This window comes from Eumetopias jubatus, unplaced genomic scaffold (genome assembly GCF_037043125.1).
Source record: "Eumetopias jubatus isolate StellerSeaLion01/CBP00866 unplaced genomic scaffold, mEumJub1_p1.0 scaffold_105, whole genome shotgun sequence".
NCBI lineage: Eukaryota > Metazoa > Chordata > Mammalia > Carnivora > Otariidae > Eumetopias > Eumetopias jubatus.
This window is the reverse complement of record NW_028274911.1, coordinates 313,159-332,728: the sequence shown is the minus strand read 5'-3', so window position 1 is coordinate 332,728 and position 19,570 is coordinate 313,159. Positions and strand designations below refer to the sequence as shown.

Below are 19,570 nucleotides of genomic sequence, written 5' to 3'. Positions count from 1 at the left end.
TTTAGGTCTTTAGTTCGTTTTCTGTTTATTATTGTGTGTGGTGTAAGAAAGTGGTGCAGTTTCATTGTTTGGCTCCTTGCTGTCCATTTTTTCCCGAAACATTTGTTGAAGAGACTGTCTTTTTCCAATTGCATATTCTTGGCTCATGCCAAAGATCAGTTGACCATATACCTTGGGGTACCTTTCAGAGTTTTCTGTTCTGTTCCATTGATCTGTGTGTCTGTTTTTGTGCCAGTACCATGCTGTTTTGAATACTACAGGTTTGCATTATTTCTTGAAGTCCGGTAACATCTTACCTCCAGTTTCATTCATTTTTATCCGTATTTCTTTGACCATTCAGGGTCTTTTGTGGTCCCACACAAATTTTAGTTTCATTTGCTCTAGTTTTGTGAAAAATGCTATTGGCATTTTGATACAGATTGCATTAAATGTGTGGAATGCTTTGGATAATGTGGAGATTTTAACAGTATTCTTCAAATCCACAAGCATGAAATATCTTACCATTTGCTTGTGTCATCCTGAATTCATTCCATAAGTGTTTGTTATAGAGTATAGATGTTTCAGCTCAGTGTTAACTTTATTCATAGGGTTGTTGAATTAATTTATTTATTTGGTACAATTATAAATGGTATGTTTCTTTAATTTCTCTTTCTGCTACTTTGTTATTAGTGCATAGGAACACTACCTATTTCTGGGCATTAATGTTGTATCCTGCCACTTTGCTGAATTAGTTTATGACCCATAGTAGTTTTTTTTGCTGGAGTCTTTACGATTTTCTATGTCATCTGCAAACTTTAATTTCATTCTTTTTGGATATTATTTCCCCAGCATCTTTTGTTGAAGACACAGGTTTTCCCCCATTGAATGGTCTTGGCAGCCTTGTTGAAAATCATTTACCATGTACTTGAAAAACTATTTCTGTACTGTTTATTCCATTGATCTGCATGTTTGCCTTTATTCCAGTCCACACTATTTTGATTAGTATAGCTTTGCAGAAGTTTTAAAGTCAGGAAGTGGTGAGATATTCAACTGTTCTTTTTCAGTATTTGGCTATTCTTGTCCCTTGAGATTCCACATGTTTAGGGTGGATTTTTGTACTTTTGTGAAAAACCAAAAACCAAACCAAAACAAAACAAAAAAGCCCACACCATTGGAAACTTGATAGGGATTTCACTGAATCTGTAGATCACTTTGGTAATGTTGCCATCTTAACAATATCCTGACACTAGTATAGCCACCCCATTTGTCTTTTGGTTCTCTTTGTGTGTAATGTCTTTTTCTTACCTATTTACTCTACCTATGTGTATTTTGGATGGTAAGTGAGTCTCTTGTGGACAGTGTGTAGTAGGCTCATGCATTTGCTTGCCCATTTATTTACTTACATTTTTTATTGAGATATAAATGGCACGACATTTATTAGTTTCAGTTGTACAGCATAATGATTAACATTTGTATATGATCGAAAATGATCACGATAAGTCTAATTAACGTCCATCAACACACATTATTTACAAATTTTATTTTTCTTGTGATGAGAACTTTTAAGATCTTCTGCCTTGCCAACTTTCCAATATACAGTGCAGTGTTAGTTACAGTCACAATATAATACATTACATCTTCAGGACTTACTTATAACTGGAAGTTTGTACCTTTTGACCACATTGACCCATTCTTGGCTCCCCCACCAACCCTGCTTCTGGCCACCACCAGAATTTCTTTTGTTTTTGTTTTAGGATCCACATATAAGTCAGGTCACAAGGTATTTATTTTTCTCTGCCTGACTTACTTCACTTAGCATAATGTCCTCAAGGCCGATCCATGTTGTTGCAAGTGGCAGCATTCCATTCCATTTTTATAGCTGAATGATATGCCCCTTCCCCTTTCTGTGAGTGTATGACTTCTTTATCCATTCATCAGTCAGTCGACACAGGTGGTTTTTATGTGTGGCTAATGTAAATAAAGCTTTGGTGCACATATACGTTTGAGTTTGTACCTTCATTTCCTTCACAAAAGTACTCACAGGTGGAATATGGTACTCCTATTTTTAACTTTCCAAGAAACGTCCATACTAATCACCATGGTGGTTCTGTGGTTCTGAGCCTCATGTAGGACAGTTCTGTTTCTGTGCAAAATGCCATTACAGTTTGGATACAGACTGCATGAATTAGTAGATTGCCTGGGGTAGTATGAACATCTTAGAATGATAATTCTTCCAACCCACGAGCATGGAATTGCTTTACATTTATTTGTATATTACTCATTTATTATTATTATTTATTTATTTGACAGAGAGAGACAAAGCGAGAGAGGCAACACATGCAGCGGGGAGTGGGAGAGGGAGAAGCAGGCTTCCCACTGAGCAGGGAACCCGATGCGGGGCTAGATCCCAGGACCCTGGGATCATGACCTGAGCCGAAGGCAGACGCTTAACAACTGAGCCACCCAGGCACTCCTCTTTTTTTTTTTTTTTTTTCATCAATATCTTATAGTTTTCAGTACAGGTCTTTCATCCTCTTGGTTAAATTTATTCTGAAGTATTTTATTAGTGTAATCTTATAAGGGATTGTTTTCCCAATTTCTCTTTCTGGTACTCCCTTTGTTGCTGTGTAGAGAAAAACACAGCTGATCTCTGCATATTAATTTTATGTTCTTTAACTTTACTGATTCATATATCCATTCTAACAGTTTTTTCGTCGAGTTGTAAGGGTTTTCTCTACATACATATCGTGTCATCTGCAATTAGTTAGAGACACTTTTTTCCTTTCCAATTTGAATTATTTTATTACTATTTTTTCTTGTTGAATTGCTTGGCTAGGATTTCTTTTCTTTCTTTTTAAGATTTTATGTATTTATTTGACAGAGAGTGAGGGAGCACAAACAGGGGAAGTAGCAGAGGTAAAGGGAGAAGTAAGCTCCCTGCCTGACACAGGGCTCGATCCCAGGACCCCAGGATCAGGACCGGAGAGGAAGGCCGGCGCTTAACCGACTGAGCCACTCAGGCACCCCGTGGCTAAGATTTCTGATACTATGTTGAATTAAAGTGGTGAGAGTGGGTATCTTTGTCTTTTTCCTGATCTTAAAGATCAGGAAAGCACTGATTTATTTATAGAGACAGGGAAGAGAGGGGGAGAGGGAGACGGAGAGAAAGGATCTCCAGTACTCTATGCTGAGGGTAGAGCCCATCACAGGGTTTGATCTCAAGACCCTAAGATCATGACCTGAGCCAAAATCAGAAGTTGGATGCTTAACCTACTGAGGCACACAGAGCCCCCCTGGCTTTTCACCATGGACTGTGATGTTAAGTGTGGGCTTATCACATATGGCCTTTATTGTGATGAGGTGTGTTTCCTCCCAACCCACTTTATCAAGAGTTTTTATCATAAATGGATGTTGGTTTTTCTGCATGTACTATGATGATCCTATGGTTTTTGTCCTTTATTTTTTTGTTGTTGTAGTATATCATATTGATTGATTTGTGAATGTGGAACCATTCTTGTATTCCTGGGATAAATCCCACTTGATCGTGGTGTCTGATCATTTTACTGTATTGTTGAATTTGATTTGCTAATATATTGTTGAATGTTTTTGCATCTATGCTGCTCAGGGATACTGGCCTATAATTTACTTTCCCGTCTTGTCCTTGTCCGGTTTTGCTGTCAGCATAGTGCTGGCCTCGTGAAAATGAGATCAGAAGTGTTCCCTCCTCTTCAGTTTTTTCTTGGAAGAGATTGAGGTGGGGTGTTAATTCTTAAAAGTTTGGTAGAATTCCCTGGTGAGGCCCTTGGGTCCTAAACCTTAGTTTGTGGGGAAGTTGTTGATTACTGAGTTAATCTCCTTACTTGTAATTTGTGTGTTCGTATTTTCTATATCTTCACGATTCTGCTCATAGGTTATTTGTATCTAGGAATTTATCAATTTCTTCTAGATCGTCCAATTTGTTGATCTATAATTGTGTGTGATAATCTCTTATGATCCTTTGTATTTCTGGGGTATTTGTTTTTATGTCTCCTCCTTCGTTTCTGATTTTGAGTCCTGTTGTTTTCTTGGTAACTGTGGCTAAAGATTTGTCAATTTTATTATTATTATTTTTAAATCAGCTTAGTCACTGAGGTTTTCTATTGCCTTTTTAGCCTCTATTGCTTTTATTCCACCTGATCTGTGCTATTTCCTTACTTCTACTAATTTTGGGTTTTGTTTATTCTTTTTTGTTTGTTTGTTTGTTTTTTAGTTCCTTGAGGTATAAATTTAGGTGGTTCTTCATTTGGGCTCTGTGTTTTGATGGAGGCATTTATTACTAAGAACATCACTGTTAGAAATGTTTTTGCTGCGTCCCATTTTGGTAAGTTGTTTATCCACTTTAATTTGTCAGAAGATCTTTTTTAATTTCTTTTGATTTCTTCATTGATCCATTGGTTTTTCAGTATGTGATGTTTAATCTCCACACATTTGTGTATTTTCCCCTTTCCCCCCCCTCCTTGATATTGATTTCCTGTTCCGTACCATATTGTTTGAAAAAGGATGATACGATTTCAGTGTCCTCAAAATGGGCTTTGGGGCCTATCATAAGACCTCTCCTGGAGAATGTTGCAGGTGCACTTCAGAAGAATGTGTATTCTGCTTTTGGGTGGGGTGTCTCTGGTGCAGTTTTGTTATATCCTTTTGGTCTAACCTTTTTTAATCCATAGATTGATTTTCTGTTTGGGTGATCTTCCTTCTTGTCTCAGTGGAGTTTGCTTTGAAATCTGTTTTGTCTGAAATAAGTGTAGTTACCCCAGCTCTTTTGGTTTCCATTTGCATGTACAATTTTTTCCATCCCCTCATTTTCAGTCCTGTGCATTCTTATTGTTGAAGTGAGGCTCTTCTAGGCAGCAAATGGCTAGTCTGTCTTGTTTTTTTAAATCCATTCAGCCACTCTGTGTCTTTTGATTAGAGAATTTAGTCTATTTACATTTAAAGTAACTGTTCCTGCTGTCCCTACTGCTGTTTTGTTCATTGTATTCTGTCTGTTAATGAATTACCAGTGTAAATGTGCTGTAATCATAGACCATAGTAGGACTCAAAAGCAAAACTATTCTTTCCTGGCAGGAATTTCAATGAAAGTATTTTTAGTAGCTGTAAACATGTTGCCTCCAAGAGTGTTTTTTTTTTTTTTTTTAAGATTTATTTGTTTGAGAGAGAGAGAGAGTGCGAGCGAGTTGCCTGAACATGTGGGGGGAGGGGCAGAGGGAGAGAGCGAGAATCTCAAGCAGACTCCCTGCTGAGCACTGAGCAAGACAAGGCTGGATCCCATGACCCATGAGATTAGACCTGAGCTGAAACCGAATCGGATGCTTAACTAACTGAGCCACCCAGGTGCCCCACCTCTAGGAGTGTTTGATAAATCAACATTTGTCAACATTTTTTTCTTCATGAAAGCTTTATTGAAGTGTCAGCAAGACTCCTATAATTTGCTCTGTCTACAATTGCCTTCTTCTCACTCACAAAGAGCTGCTAATTTTTTCAATAAAGTAGTTTTTGTATGTTCTTGTAGAAAAGCAAACCCAGATGGTGTGTGCGTTCATAAGAAGTTTTCCTAAAAGATCTCTCTTTGTTTTTCATGAAAAATTAGACACTGAGGTTTGATTTTCTTCATACACTAAATTATTTGCATACCTTTTTTATGTCTCAACTGAATAAGAGAGTAGTAGAAAGATTCCATGATGGTACCTCCCCAATTTTGCCAACTGTAACTCAGAGGTTCTTACTTTACTTTGTAAACGTATGGAGTGCTTGTTAATTTTAGCTGGAGGAGAGCAGGAATGCTCAGAAGCAAATGAAGATTCTGCAGAAGAAACAAGCCCAGATCGTGAAAGAGAAAGTTCACTTGCAGAGTGAACACAGCAAGGCTGTCTTGGCAAGGAACAAGCTAGAGTCTCTTTGCAGGGAACTTCAGCGTCACAACAGGACATTAAAGGTTAATTTGTTGACTTTTTTGTTTTTCAGGAGATCGTTAGGGTGATTTTATAAACACTGTGTATGTGTTCGAAGTAAATCCTTGCTTCACTTGCTGTACTGGAACTTGGTTGTAATAATGGCTGCCCGTTCATATTCCTAGGTACACTTTCTCTGATAGGTTAGGTTCCTGAGCAGAGGACTTTGTGGGGTCCTCAAGGACGTACTACCTTGCTTACTTGTTTATTCTTTTTTGCCTGGGTTAATGCTGTATGTGAGTCCACTATAAATCTGAGACTCTGTCTATCCAACTCGTGGTTTCAGCTTCAAGGAAGAGCTCTGTAGTATGTATATCTTATACTTGATCACAGGGAACCGAGATGGTATTGATGTTTACGTCCATAGCCTTCCTGCTTAGTAGGGAGCTCAAGGTGGCCAGATACTCTGCTGACCATTAACGTAGTTGATTACCACACTCTTCTTAGATAAGAAATGAAATGCTTAGCTGAAATGAAGAGACTGGTAGGTACAGACTTGAATCAGAATGAGTTTAAGAAGGAAAAACAGGTTGCAGAGCCGAGCCGCACTATGGATGCTGATTGGTGAGGGTGCCTGAGTATTCTCTGCCAATCTTCAGCTATTCAGTTGCTAAATACTGCAGAATAGCACTTATACCTAGGCTGATTTTATGTACCTGTGTGTATGTAAAAAGTATATATAAATCCAGGTAGTCCTATATATAAATTAATGTCCTGTATATAGGATTATAGATTATTTGATTATTTGTATATGAAAAGGGTTATATGTGTGTATTATATATGCATATGATTTTATACATAAAGAATATGTATATTTATACATAAAGGAAGAGGGAACAGGTATCAAAATTTGTGCAAACCAGGGAAGAAGGAACAAGAACAGAGACTCTGGAAGGACTCTGCCTTCTATAAAGGGAACGTGTCTGCTTTTAGCTAACAGTAGCTAAGCAGGTACAAATGGAGTAGGATTTTGATTAAGTAGGATTTCTAATTACCTCTGTCACAGCACACTCCCTGGAATATAGGACGACTCATGAAATGAATCCTTATGTAGTGTGAGGCTTGCCCCCCGCCGCCCCCCCCGGTTAGAAGCCTTAAATTTGGATTTAACGAAAGTGGGTTTTTTTTCCTCCTTATTTCAAATTAACATTTTGACTAGACTGATCATTGTTTAGGTAAAGCTCTTTTGTGCTTGTATCCTATGAAGGATGGAGAGTAAGGGTTTTTTTTTGTTTTTTGTTTTTTTTATTATGTTCACTTAGCCACCGTACAGTACATCATTACTTTGTGATGTAGTGTTCAGTGATTCATTAGTTGTGTACAAAACCCATTGCTGGGTGTTAAGGAGGGCACGTGTTGTGATGAGCACTGGGAGAATAAGCTTTTAAAATAAAGGTTCCATGTGTCCCTTGACCCTTAGGGAATGGGAAGTGTGACTCAGAAAGTAGGCTGCTAGATGGGACATCTCTCTTCAGACTGATATAGAATGATGTTTTGCCGAACCAGTGAGGAGAATAGTGGGGAAAATAATGAGGAAGAATATGACTGTGTGGAGAAGCTTCTTACTTGCGCTTTGGGCAGTAAGGTCTGCACAGTCAGCAAAACACTTATTTGGTAAGCAGGGCAGTTGTTTCTCTCTGATTATCTACTTAGGAAATATGTTTGTTTTTAAATGAAAATTTTCTGGTCATAGATAAGGAGAAGGAGGTGAGAAGCAATACTTGGGGCAGGATTACATGAACTGACATAGCAGTAACGTGAGCAGTTTATGTATGAGTTTTATATCATACCAGTAACAGAAATTATTTTGGATAATAAGGAAGAAAATACGCAGCAGGCACAAGAAGAGGAAGAACATCGTAAAGAAGCAACTGCACGTTTCCAGTTTACTTTAGATGAAATCCAGGCACAGCTGGGACAACATGACATACACAATGCCAAGCTCTGCCAGGAAAACACTGAACTGGGAGAGAAGCTGAAGAAACTTGTTGAACAGTATGCATTAAGAGAGGAGGTAAAGACGTTTTGTTTATTTAGACAGCATCTTGTTGTTATGAAAAACTTTTCACCATTCATTACTAAAGACTACTGTCACAGGACAATATTTGAAAACTTGTGTACACAGGGTAGTAGTCGGGCATTCATTAGGAAAGTATTAGGCACACTGTGAAGGACTAATTGGGGATCATCACTGATGACCCCGGGGTCTTTGGATTTGGATTTGAGGTACTTTCTGCAAGACATGTTGAGTGGTGCTTGTTTTCCATGCGATAGTAGAAGATTGTGGTTTTAGCATACAGATTGTTTTTCTCATACACAACCTACCAGTAAATAAATATTTGGCCCCCCGATATCCAATAACTCAGACTTCCATGGTAATCCATCATATATCTATGATGATACAAGGTATGGTACCATTGCATTCTACCTACCATACTTTTTGGGAGAAAAATAAAAAAAGAAGCTTCTTTTAACAGAGCACCCAATCTTCTCGGTTGTCACACACAGTAAGTTTACAGGAATGATCTATAGCTGTACAGGTGCAGTTATTTTACACAAACTAGTCTGGAAGTTCCGTGGCATCCAGCTTAAGAGGAAATTGGTGATAACAGGCTCATTAAATTTTGTTACTTTCTGAGTTCAAGTGTACAGGGTGAGAGCCTTTGGGTTTTCCAGAGGGTACATTCCTCTGCCTTTACTATGCTTTAAGGGTAGTAAAATGTGGCATTAGGTGTGTTGAACTCCTCACACAACAGATTAAAACTGCTAATTCAAAAACATTCTGACCAATAAAAATGGCTAAAATGGTAAATTTTAAAATGGTGTATTTTATTCGCCAAAAGAGCCCCCAAACAAATCCAGCAACAATTTCTATGGCCTTTATCCAATTGTACTTCAAATTTTAGATTGTTTTAACTTACGGAGTTATTTACAGCCTTTGAAAACATAGTTAGGATTTTGAGCATTTTCCTAACTATTCTCGTTCATTCATCTTTTAACAGCAAATCTGTGTTTAAGCATATCCGAGATGTCATATTACTTCACTCAGCACTATTTGAACATATCTTGAAAGGACAAGACTCTCTTGAAGCAGAAACACAATACCATTTTCACACCAAAATATTTAATAATAATTACTTAATCAACTACCTTGTCACTACCCACCTTTTTCTGTTCCCCAACCGCCTTTTTAAGATTGTTTTAATCAGATCCAAACAAGGTTTATACGTTTCATTGGTTGTTGTGTCTCAAGTCTTTTTTCAAATACAGGTTTCCATCTCTGTGTTCATTCTCCGTGCAGTGTATTTATTGAAGAAACTGTTTTTCAGGCCTACAGAGTGGATTGTCTTTTCACTACGTTTATTTTATAAAGTTCTCATTTTCTTAAAGTTTTCCTTCATTCTGTGGTTGTTACAAATGACAGCCTATTTCATTATTAGTGTGGCACATTTTGAAAGTGTATGTTCAAATCATACTACGTGTAAGTCTTTTTGTTTTAGAATTTTCTCTCGTCTGCCCTTTTTTTAAATGAGGTCAGAATATAATTTGATAATCTAAACAATTTACAAATTGTTTAGACAAATCTAGTGCACTCCTTAAAACTTAGATGACTCATTATTATCTAGCATTTCTTCCTCTCACATGGAATATTGAACAAAAACTTTTAATGTTTCTCCATCTTTAAAGGATATTCTGATGACTTTATTATACAGAAATACTACTTAACAACCCAGTTTGGAAATAGGAATGACTTCTTCTCTTATTAAGTGTCTAATGTGGTTAGGCACCAAGCACATTAAATACGGTAAGCATTGTATTGATTTTTACAATAACATCAGAAGGTACATGTGTGGCTGTCCTTCATATAGGACAGTAAAGGAGCTGAGATTCATCAAGGAGCAGAATTTGTCCAAGGCCATACACTGAGCCATGATGCAACCCCAGGCCATTCCTACCACTTACCATGCTACTACTATCTACTCTAAGAAATTTGGGGAAATTTAATGAGGAGAAAAAGTATCCTAGAGTTGTGTGTGTGATAAATGGGTTCCGTAGTTTGATCTCCTTATCTGTCTGGGGTTTTTTGGTTGTTGTTGTTTGTTTGTTTGTTTGTTTGTTTGTTTGTTTGTTTGTTTTGATAGTTTGAGCCTAATTCTCAGTGTAAAGCAGAAACAAGAACTACAAAGCCATTGATTGGGTTAGACCCCATCAACAAGAATGGCCTCAGCTTAGTAGTCAGAGGGAATCATTTCTGCAGCTGCAGAGTGGTTTGCAAGGTGACATGAATAGATGCTTCTGCAAACACAAGGATAGAAAAACCCAATGTTATTAGTTATGGTGGTATGAGCAGAAAGAACAGGGAAGGAAATTATTGTTAACTTGTGTTGTATCTCCTCACCAATGTATAGCCTTTTTCATTAAGTGACGGGAGAAATTTTATATTTTCTGTAGCATATTGATAAAGTGTTCAAACATAAGGAACTGCAGCAACAGCTTGTGGATGCCAGGCTTCAGCAAACAACACAGCTCATAGAGGAAGCAGATGAATAACACCAAAGGGAGAGAGAGTTTGTAAGTTCTGTTTCCTAAAAACATTATTGCACAATTATAAACAAAATATTTAAAATCCTTAAATTCATTCAATATTTTACATAGACCTGGGCATGTAATTTGTTTTTTTACTGTCAAGATTGAGAAATTTTAGAATACAGTCTGCTTTTTATTTCTGGTTAAATTTTCTTACAGAAATAGACTTGGAAATAATTAGACCAAGTGAGTCGAAAGACCTGCAGTTGGCGATTTTGTTCATGTGTAGAATGTTATCTTGATTTTTAGGTAACAGTCACCAGGTACAACAGTTGTGGCAGGTATTGGCAAATTAGGCCTTAAGAGCTACAGACAGTTACATTTCAGATCAAGTTTATTGTCTCCTATAGCCTGTTACATTTTCTCTTAAATGTACTTAAATGAGTAACTTGAAATAGGCAAGCTGGTTGTTTAACAACTCTGGTATAATTTTCTGGTAAAATTTAACAGAATTCCCTATTTCCTTAATCATGCAGCATTTTTCCCCTGAGGATGTACTTAGATTATTTTGTGTGTCAGTAATTGTGAACATGGTGAAATCTCATATGTAACATACACAGGTCAAACTGTATATGCTTAAGTTAGCTTAGATAAATTGTGGAAATTGTGAACATGGTGAAATCTCATATGTAACATACACAGGTCAAACTGTATATGCTTAAGTTAGCTTAGATAAATTGTGGACTATTTCATCAAGCATTTCACATTTCATTCAAGTACCCTAGATGCTGAGGTAATGATGATATGAAATGCTTAGTTCCTGAATCTTCCTCAGGATGTGAACAACACATACTAAGTCTGAGTTTGGAAAGATGGATTTTCCAAAGCATGGACACCTTTAGTGCAGTGCAATAGTGATACCTGGTGTACCTCTGAAGGAACTGTTGCCATTTCCAACCTGGAGTATAAAGAGAGTGTGTATGTGTGTGTGTGTGTGTGTGTGTGTGTGTACACGTATGTATACATAAACGTGTACATACATACATTACATGTATTATACTTTCTGGTTGGTTTACAAACCTTATTTGTAATATATGTGACATTTTACTTCTGAAATTCAAAGACTGGATTTCACAACTGCTTACTCTACAACTTTTTACTATATAATTTTCTTAAAAACCCGGGTACAAAACTAGACTCTCCTCTTCCCCACTTTTATTTTTTTAAATGTAAGCAGAAACTGATACCTGTTTTCGCTGCTTTGCTCTGTGTGTTCCCTTTCTACCTGCCTCATCTTACGTCTCTCTTGGAGTGGAAAGGCTTTCTAAACCACCTAGATAATGCCAAGGTTTCCAGTCCTGTTTTGTGCTTCTAAGTGTAGTTGCCTGATTTCGTTCACCTAAACATGACAATTTTAACCCTGAGTTTTATAAACCCTATTATGCCTCCAGGGTACTTTTTCTCCTTAAGCAGTTTAAAGATGCTTCCCACATTCCAAAGTATTAGCAGGTGGTGCAGATCAAAGATAGAAATACTTGGCAACTGATATAATAGGATGCTTGACCTGTGATTCTTGTGAAAATAATGAGAAGGAACACTAAACCTAAGTATCTGGTTATTTGACGTTTCAGCCACGTGTGTAATTGCTATTAGTATTTTGCCAGAATGTTTCTGTTTCCTAGTTCTTAAAAGAAGCAACAGAATCAAGGTACAAATATGAAGAAATGAAACAGCAAGAAGTACAATTAAAACAGCAGGTAGCTTGACAACAGAGGACAGTAGAATTTGTGAGTTGTTGTTCCCAGCCAATGCCAGCTAGAACTGAAAAATAGATCTCTTGACCTCCTGGAATGTTCCTCTTCATTTATGGTAACTAAGTCATCGTAAATTGACTAGGACTTTTCTCAAACTAGCACTGTGAGTCCTGTGTCTCAAAGAACTCCCTAGTCCCAAGCAAGTCTGGATGGCTGGTGAGCCTATTTTCAGTGTCCTCTTTCCAATGTCCTAGATTATCTTCTCCAGGGCTTTTGAATTTTGTTCTATGGGGAAAATAAAACAGGCAGAAAATATATACCTTGTTGTATGTGTAGTCTTAAAAACCGGCATATGCTTGCCAAATTCACTTTGCAGGTGAGTGTGTGTAGTGTGTGTCTGTGTACTTTCTAAAGGAGGAATTCAGATTCTTTGAGTTCAACCTTCTTATGTAGTTGCTTTATGTGGCATAAAGGAAGTAGATGCTGCATCATCGCTTCAGGAAAAGGTCCAGGAAAGTTGGTGCTTTCGTCTCTGAAAGATTACTAATATCTACCTAGTGCTTATAGACAATAACAATTAGGTATTTATCCATATAATTTATTCTTTTAACTTAACCAAATTACATGTGTTGAAAAAAATATCACGTACTTTTTAAAACTTTATTAAATGGTGTTTAACATAAGGACTCTCTTAATTAGTTCTAAAATACACTCATATATTAAGACTGGCACACACGTTCATGAGCAACTCTTCTGTGAGTGCTCTTTATCGCTTTGGGAACAGGTTTTAATGTGATATGGGTGATAAAGCTAGTAGCCCCACTTACTGTGAAAATTGAAGAGGAATCAGATAATGAGAAGTCTTTTCTTCTTATGAAGCATAAGTTATGACTCTGCTTAGCATGCTTCCAGAAACTTCAAACCCTTCCTTATTAGTCCTATATACTCAGAAATCCATATAAAAGGCAGAGAGGATTGATGTGGAGAAGGTATACAATGTCTATATACAGCTTTGGAAGATGTTCTTTAATGTGGGATCATTGATAATTTCTCCAGTACCAGTCAGCAAAGGGCGTGTGATCAAGCGCCCAGGCAGCTCTGATTCTGTTGGGCTGTTCTTATTGCAACTTCTGTTGTCTGTACATCTGTGTCACTATGGGTCGTGTTATCGGATCATTACTTTGTATCCTTTGCTGTCGCCTCTTCCTTGTCCCAGTCCTTAAATGTGGCTCTCCTTTCCAAGACTCAGTCTCACGTGTCAGTTTCCAGCATTTGTTGAGGATAGACTCACATTGGTGTGTGTTGACCATAAGGCAGGCATGTACGTCCAGGGGTGTTGGTAGTTGCCACTTACTAACTACCCAGTTTGAGCCACCATTGAGCTCTTGGATGGGACAGTCTACCTCTTCCATCTTCAGTATATGCACACCATGCCCAGACTGCCATAACTTCTTATCTCCCTCAAGTGCCCAAACACTCCCTTTGTCTCCCTGAGCAGCACCACTGCTCTGACTGCAGGCCAGCACCTTCAGAAGCCCTGTCAGTGTGTGTCCCTCTACAGACTGCTCACAGGATTTTCCACATCGCTCCTGAGTTTTGATTCAGCCTGGTCCTTGCCTTCCCTTTCTGTGGAAGTGAGTTGGTTATCTTACAATCATCTTGTCTACCCTGTTACCGGTAACACTCCCTTTAGTGTGTTTCTCCCTCCCATGTGTGGCAGAACTTGCTTTTTTATTTGATTTGATTTGGTTTGATTTGATTTGATTTTAATTTAATTTAATTTAATTGTTTTATTTTATTATTTTTATTTTATTTTATTATTTAATTTAATTTTATTTATTTTAGTTTAATTTTATTATTTTATTTTACTTATTTTATTTTATTTTATATGTATTTTATTTTATTTATTTATTTTTATTTTATTTTAATGTTATGTTATGTTAGCCACCATACAGTACATCATTAGTTTTTGATGTAGTGATCCATGATTCATTGTTTGCGTATAACACCCAGTGCTCCGTGCAGAACGTGCTCTCCTTAATACCGGTGATGGGTATTAAGGAGAACTTGCTTGTAAATGCTGTTTCCCATATGACCCATTCCATGTGATAACGGGGTGGACCGGTTCCATCATACCACATCCTATCCCTTCCCCATTGTGTTCAGGTGGTTTTGTTTATTAGTTCTCATACAGCACTGATGAAAATGGAAAGATATCACTTATATTATTTCTGGGCCTCTGATGGTTTTTTATTCTTTTCTAAACTTTTCTTGGGCAAACCACTATATTTCTCTGGTCCTCTTTCCTCATCCTGAACATAATATAATCATATATTAGTTACATACACTGTGTAACATGTACCATATATAATATGTATGTAATATTTGTATAAAATTAATTACCTTCATATTTGGAGACGGTCTTCAAAGGGCTCCCCCTGGCCTACGTAAAACAATTCAGCCCATCCTGAGGCCTAGCTCAGCACTCACCTATGTGAGCTTTCTCTTCTGGCCACTACTATGCATGTTCCTCCCCTCCACTGCAACTCCTTTTCTCAGGGGAAGAAAGAAGGGAGTCTGCATGCTGTATCCTTTGGGCTGCTCGGTTGGCATTGTCTTCCCAGCTACAATTTAAAAACTTCTTGAGGGTGGGCATTAAAAGAAAAATTGGTGTCTCTAACTTAATTTAGCTTTCCTTTTTCTCAACTACAGTCCCACTGAATTCTTTATCCTCCAACCAAGCCATTCTTCACCTTCTGTTATATTTTCCTGCCTACATTAAGGAAAGATTTAACCTTGGTATCAAGCTAACAACTATGCAGGCTACTGATCTAAAAGAAAGATTCCCCCCCCCCAAGAAGTTCTTCAAATGTATGGACAGGGGGTAGTGCATAAAGCATTATAGTTATAGGAAGTTTATAGTTTCAGGAAATTTTTAGTTTTCATTATTGACATAATACAGCTAGTAAAGGCTTGACATTTCAGATATTTATAGTTAGATTAAATCAACAAGATTTCAGAAGTTTCAGAGCATTTCTTCTTCTTTGTAGCACTTATAACAAGTAACTAAGGTTTCACCATAGTACGTTCTTTTGCAAGTCTTTGGGAGTGTAAATCGCTTATCTGGAACTCAGAATATTTGATACTTTTTTTCTGTAGCTTTCTCTTTATATGGATAAGTTTGAAGAATTCCAGACTACCATGGCAAAAAGCAATGAACTCTTTACAACCTTCCGGCAGGAAATGGAAAAGGTATTTACATGATTTTAAGTAGAATATTACCACTAAATTTATCTGAGGTCATTTTAAGCGTAATTAGTATTTGGATGAGTTTATATTGAACTGATATGATTTTAACTTTGTCTTTCCTGGTCTTCACCTGGCATACTCAGACATTTTGTCTTGAAATTACCCCAAGTTGCTCATGATTGCTTGATGCTCTCAAAATTCTATCATCGTTAAAAATAATTCTTTTATTAAAGACAGCTTATTGTTAGAAGTAGATTTTGTTTTAAAAAAATCACTTCAGATGATCCCCACCCAGTTCTTTTCACAGAGCATTATTTTTTTTTTTTTTAAATCAAGGTCAAGGGAAGTTATGATATATTTTGGTAGAAATAGATGATTTCGGAGGATCTAGGTAAGCTGAATGTATTCTTGCTCTTTTAAATTTGATCTTTATACATACAATATACAGGGACAGATGTCCTTATAAAATTTAAAAATACTGTTAAAATTCAGGGTAGAAAAATGTTTGGGATCATTCCAGTTCAGAATGTGGGCTAAGTTACCTGCCTCTTCCCCAAATAAATAAACAGCCACCTTGGTTTGGAGCATGGACTTTGGAACTGGGTTCTCTTATTTGCATTGTGTAACTTCCGTGGGGCAAACGGTTTAGCTTGGCATTTCCGCCTTTTAAAATTGGGATTTAAAAAGAAATGGTGGTCAATAGAGGATGAGTAACAGTAAGGCTGACATTTTGTAGCCATCCAGTACATACCAGGCATGACTATTACTAGCTCTTACATGATGGTTGAGAGCATATGCTCGTTAGTCAGATTTCTTGGATTAATAGTCCTGGTCATCACTTACGGTAGACCTTGGACACGTTGTTTAACTTTTCTGTTCCTTCATTGTTAAGAATGGGAATAACAAAGCTAACTGCTGTGTTTCAAATGGTGCTTAGCCATGCTAAGTAGTCCAGTTACTACCTTCAGGTATTTTAACACCCAGTGGTGCCTAGAATTCAGCAGGCAGCAGATTGGTTGTGCCTGCCAGTCCTTTCAGCTGGGTGCTGCAATGGAAGGGAAACTCCTCCACACAGAGAAAGTATTAGCGGACAGGGACTCCTCAGTTTGCTACCATTCTGGAGAACTCACTGGAGTGGAACATATTCCTCTGTGCTAGTTGCTAATGCCTGTAGAGATCCCAGTTGGCAACACTGAACTTAGATCTTTCAGGAGCTCCTCCCACAGCTGTTGTCCTACTCTGCCTTGTGGGACTTCTCTGGTCAATTACCTATGGCACAGGGCGTTGCCTCTGGCTTATCCTAGTTTCCCTTCACAGTGCCTGATGCAGCTTCCCTACTTGGAACAGAGCTGATGTGCAGACCAACACTAAAGGAATATTGGAAAGATGGGTGATTGATGGGCATAGTTGAATCTAATTTTGAATTTCGGAGAATTGGGGTCCTGTAGCATTAATTTAAGATCACTCTTATTTTTACCCCCATTTTATCTTTAATAACAATCTTGAAATAGAATCGTCTTGTGAGTTGTGAGGATGGTTAAAGCTAAGGATTTAATAATTCCAGTATCATTTTCCTGATCACTTGCCTGAATTATGTGGCCTTTACTTCTGATACTTGATAGGGTTTTAGATTCTTAATCTCTTTGTGGACTAAGAATATCGCTCTTTCTGGAAATCTGATGAATTAGTTTAGTGTACTGTATCTATAGAAAACTCGAGGTCATGGACGTTTTTTGATACAATTTAGGGAGAAGGTAGTCCCATTTCTTGCTACCTCTGGCTGGAATCAATGGCACTCCACTCTTAACTGAAAGAGTTCGGAGCGTGGTGGTATCTGAAGTTTCCATGTGCTGCTTCCTCTGAAATTGAGGAGATCAAGTTGTTGTTCTTCTGATTATATGAAACTCCTACCTACTTTGGTTCCTGCTGCCACCACTGTAGGGGTTTCTGCTATATTAGTTCTGCTAACAACAGTCAAACGTAGCTACTTTTAGCAAGACATGCACAGCTATCAGCTGGTTGAAGCAAGTGCACTAAAGAGGCAGGGGAGGAACAATATAAGATATTTTCGTGGTGGGTCAGGGAATGCAACTTAGAATTTAAACTTACAATTGTGTTGATTCACAGATGACAAAGAAAATTAAAAAACTGGAAAAAGATGATAATATGGCGTACCAAATTGGAAAATAATAATAAAGTACTTCTGCAAAAGGCTGAAGAGTTGAGAAGTCTTTACATGAATAACTGTTCATTTATTTCAGTAGTAAGGCAGGCTAACACTTCTAGAGGTTTCCTTACATGGTCTCTTGCCTGTAGTAAGTTAGGTTGTCTTAGGTGAGGGATCAAAATTATTTCCCCAACTTATTACCTCAGGGTTGTGTTATAGACACCTACAAAGTAAGGAGATTTTGCTTTCCTCTACAGCAAACCTAGCTTATAGAGACTAAGGCTTGTTAAACAGGATGCTGTGCCCACCGTGCCCCCGCTTTTGATTCATTAGATCTGAGGTGTGGCCTAAAATTTTGCATATCTAACAAGTGTCCAGCATATGTTCCTGTTGCTGGTTCAGGAGTCCACAAGTTGAGAATCCCAGCTTTTCCAGGAACACAACTTTATTCAAATTGCCTATGGACAGAGAACAAACTTTTAACCCAACAACTTTTTAAGTTGATTTTGTATCTTGACTTACTTCCAAAGGCAGCAAAGTACTTTTTGCAAGGTTTGCTCTAAAGGAAGCTGAAGTATATTCCATTTGCTAAATTTCTCACTTTCATAAACTGGATAAGGAGTCGCTCATAACATTTCGTGGGAGAAAATATTAGGGTTAGAAAATGGTGGAAAGGAAGAAAAATCGAAGAAATAAGCATTTTAAATTAAAATCCTGAATTTTGTTAATACTTCAGTAATTTGACATAGATACTTGCAGTCAAAAAGTGGATTTTGGTTACTTTAAAGAGATATGAAAGAAGAGTATTTAACTTTTTGCATTGCTACAGAATAATTATAAATATTTTAAATATCATTATAGAGGGAGGTTCAACAGATGACAAAAGGTAGTTTACAGTATAGCACAGATTTCTTAATTTCCTTTTTTTGTATGCAGTAATATAATTTCTATTTACATGTAGAATGGTTACATGAATTCTGCGCTTTTCTTTCCCCCCTCAGAAAGCCGTCCGCGGTAAAGAGTAAAGGGCCTTTCAGATAAAACTGGAACGGTTAGAGAAGCTGTGTAGAGCTCTCCAAACGGAAAGAAATGAGCTCAGTGAGCAGGTGAAAGTCCTGAAACAGCAGGTCTCTGTCAATGCAGTGGATGTAGATTTAGCTGCACCTGTAATACGGTCCTGCACTGCTCTTGTTTCTCAGAATGAGTTGTCGAGTTCCTCTAGTAAAGATCCAGGGGTCTACCTGGATGCTGAGCTTGAGGGAGTGAATGAAACAAAACGCAGCTCCAAAGACCCTCTCTACATGATCTCTTCCAGGCACTGATTCAGTTGACTAACATGAAGTGTGATCACTGTATTGAATGGTATTTTGTGTATAATTTTCTGTGTTAGTTACTGTTGGTTTTGTGGTGAATGTTCTTAACTTTTTCTATTATATCTGTATTTTTCAAGAACTTTTGGACTGTGTGGTACAGGAGGCTGTTAAGCAGTCTTGCATTGTTTTAATGCATACACTTTCCAGGGCTGTATTGCACACCTGCCTTACCTTCCCCTTCCCTGGAATACATGAGTTCATTGCCTTATGCTTTTCACTTTGTGTATTCTTTTGCCTTAATCTTGCCCCTTGTGTAATTATCATAAGTAAATGGTTTCCCAATGTGGAAACTAATACTAATTTAAACTCTATAGTCCATTGATACAAAAGAAAGAGGGAGAGAGACAAAGAGAGAAAGAGAGAAAGAAAGAAAGAGAAAGAGAAAGGAAGGGAGGGAAAGAAAGAAAATATAAAGATGATTAGTTTTGTCCGGTAGCTCATTTAAATGCCATGTTAAAATGTCAAGTGTGGGGTATGAAATAAGCAAAGCAAATTTGATATAGATTGTTTTTTAATAATATTTTCATCACT

The 19,570-nt window shown here is 37.4% G+C and overlaps 1 pseudogene; it reads left to right on the top strand.

The window, feature by feature from the left end:
* Nucleotides 1–18,971, top strand: part of LOC148161644 (gamma-taxilin-like) — a 37,203-nt pseudogene extending 18,232 nt beyond the window's left edge.
* The last annotated feature ends 599 nt before the right edge of the window (nt 18,972–19,570 follow it).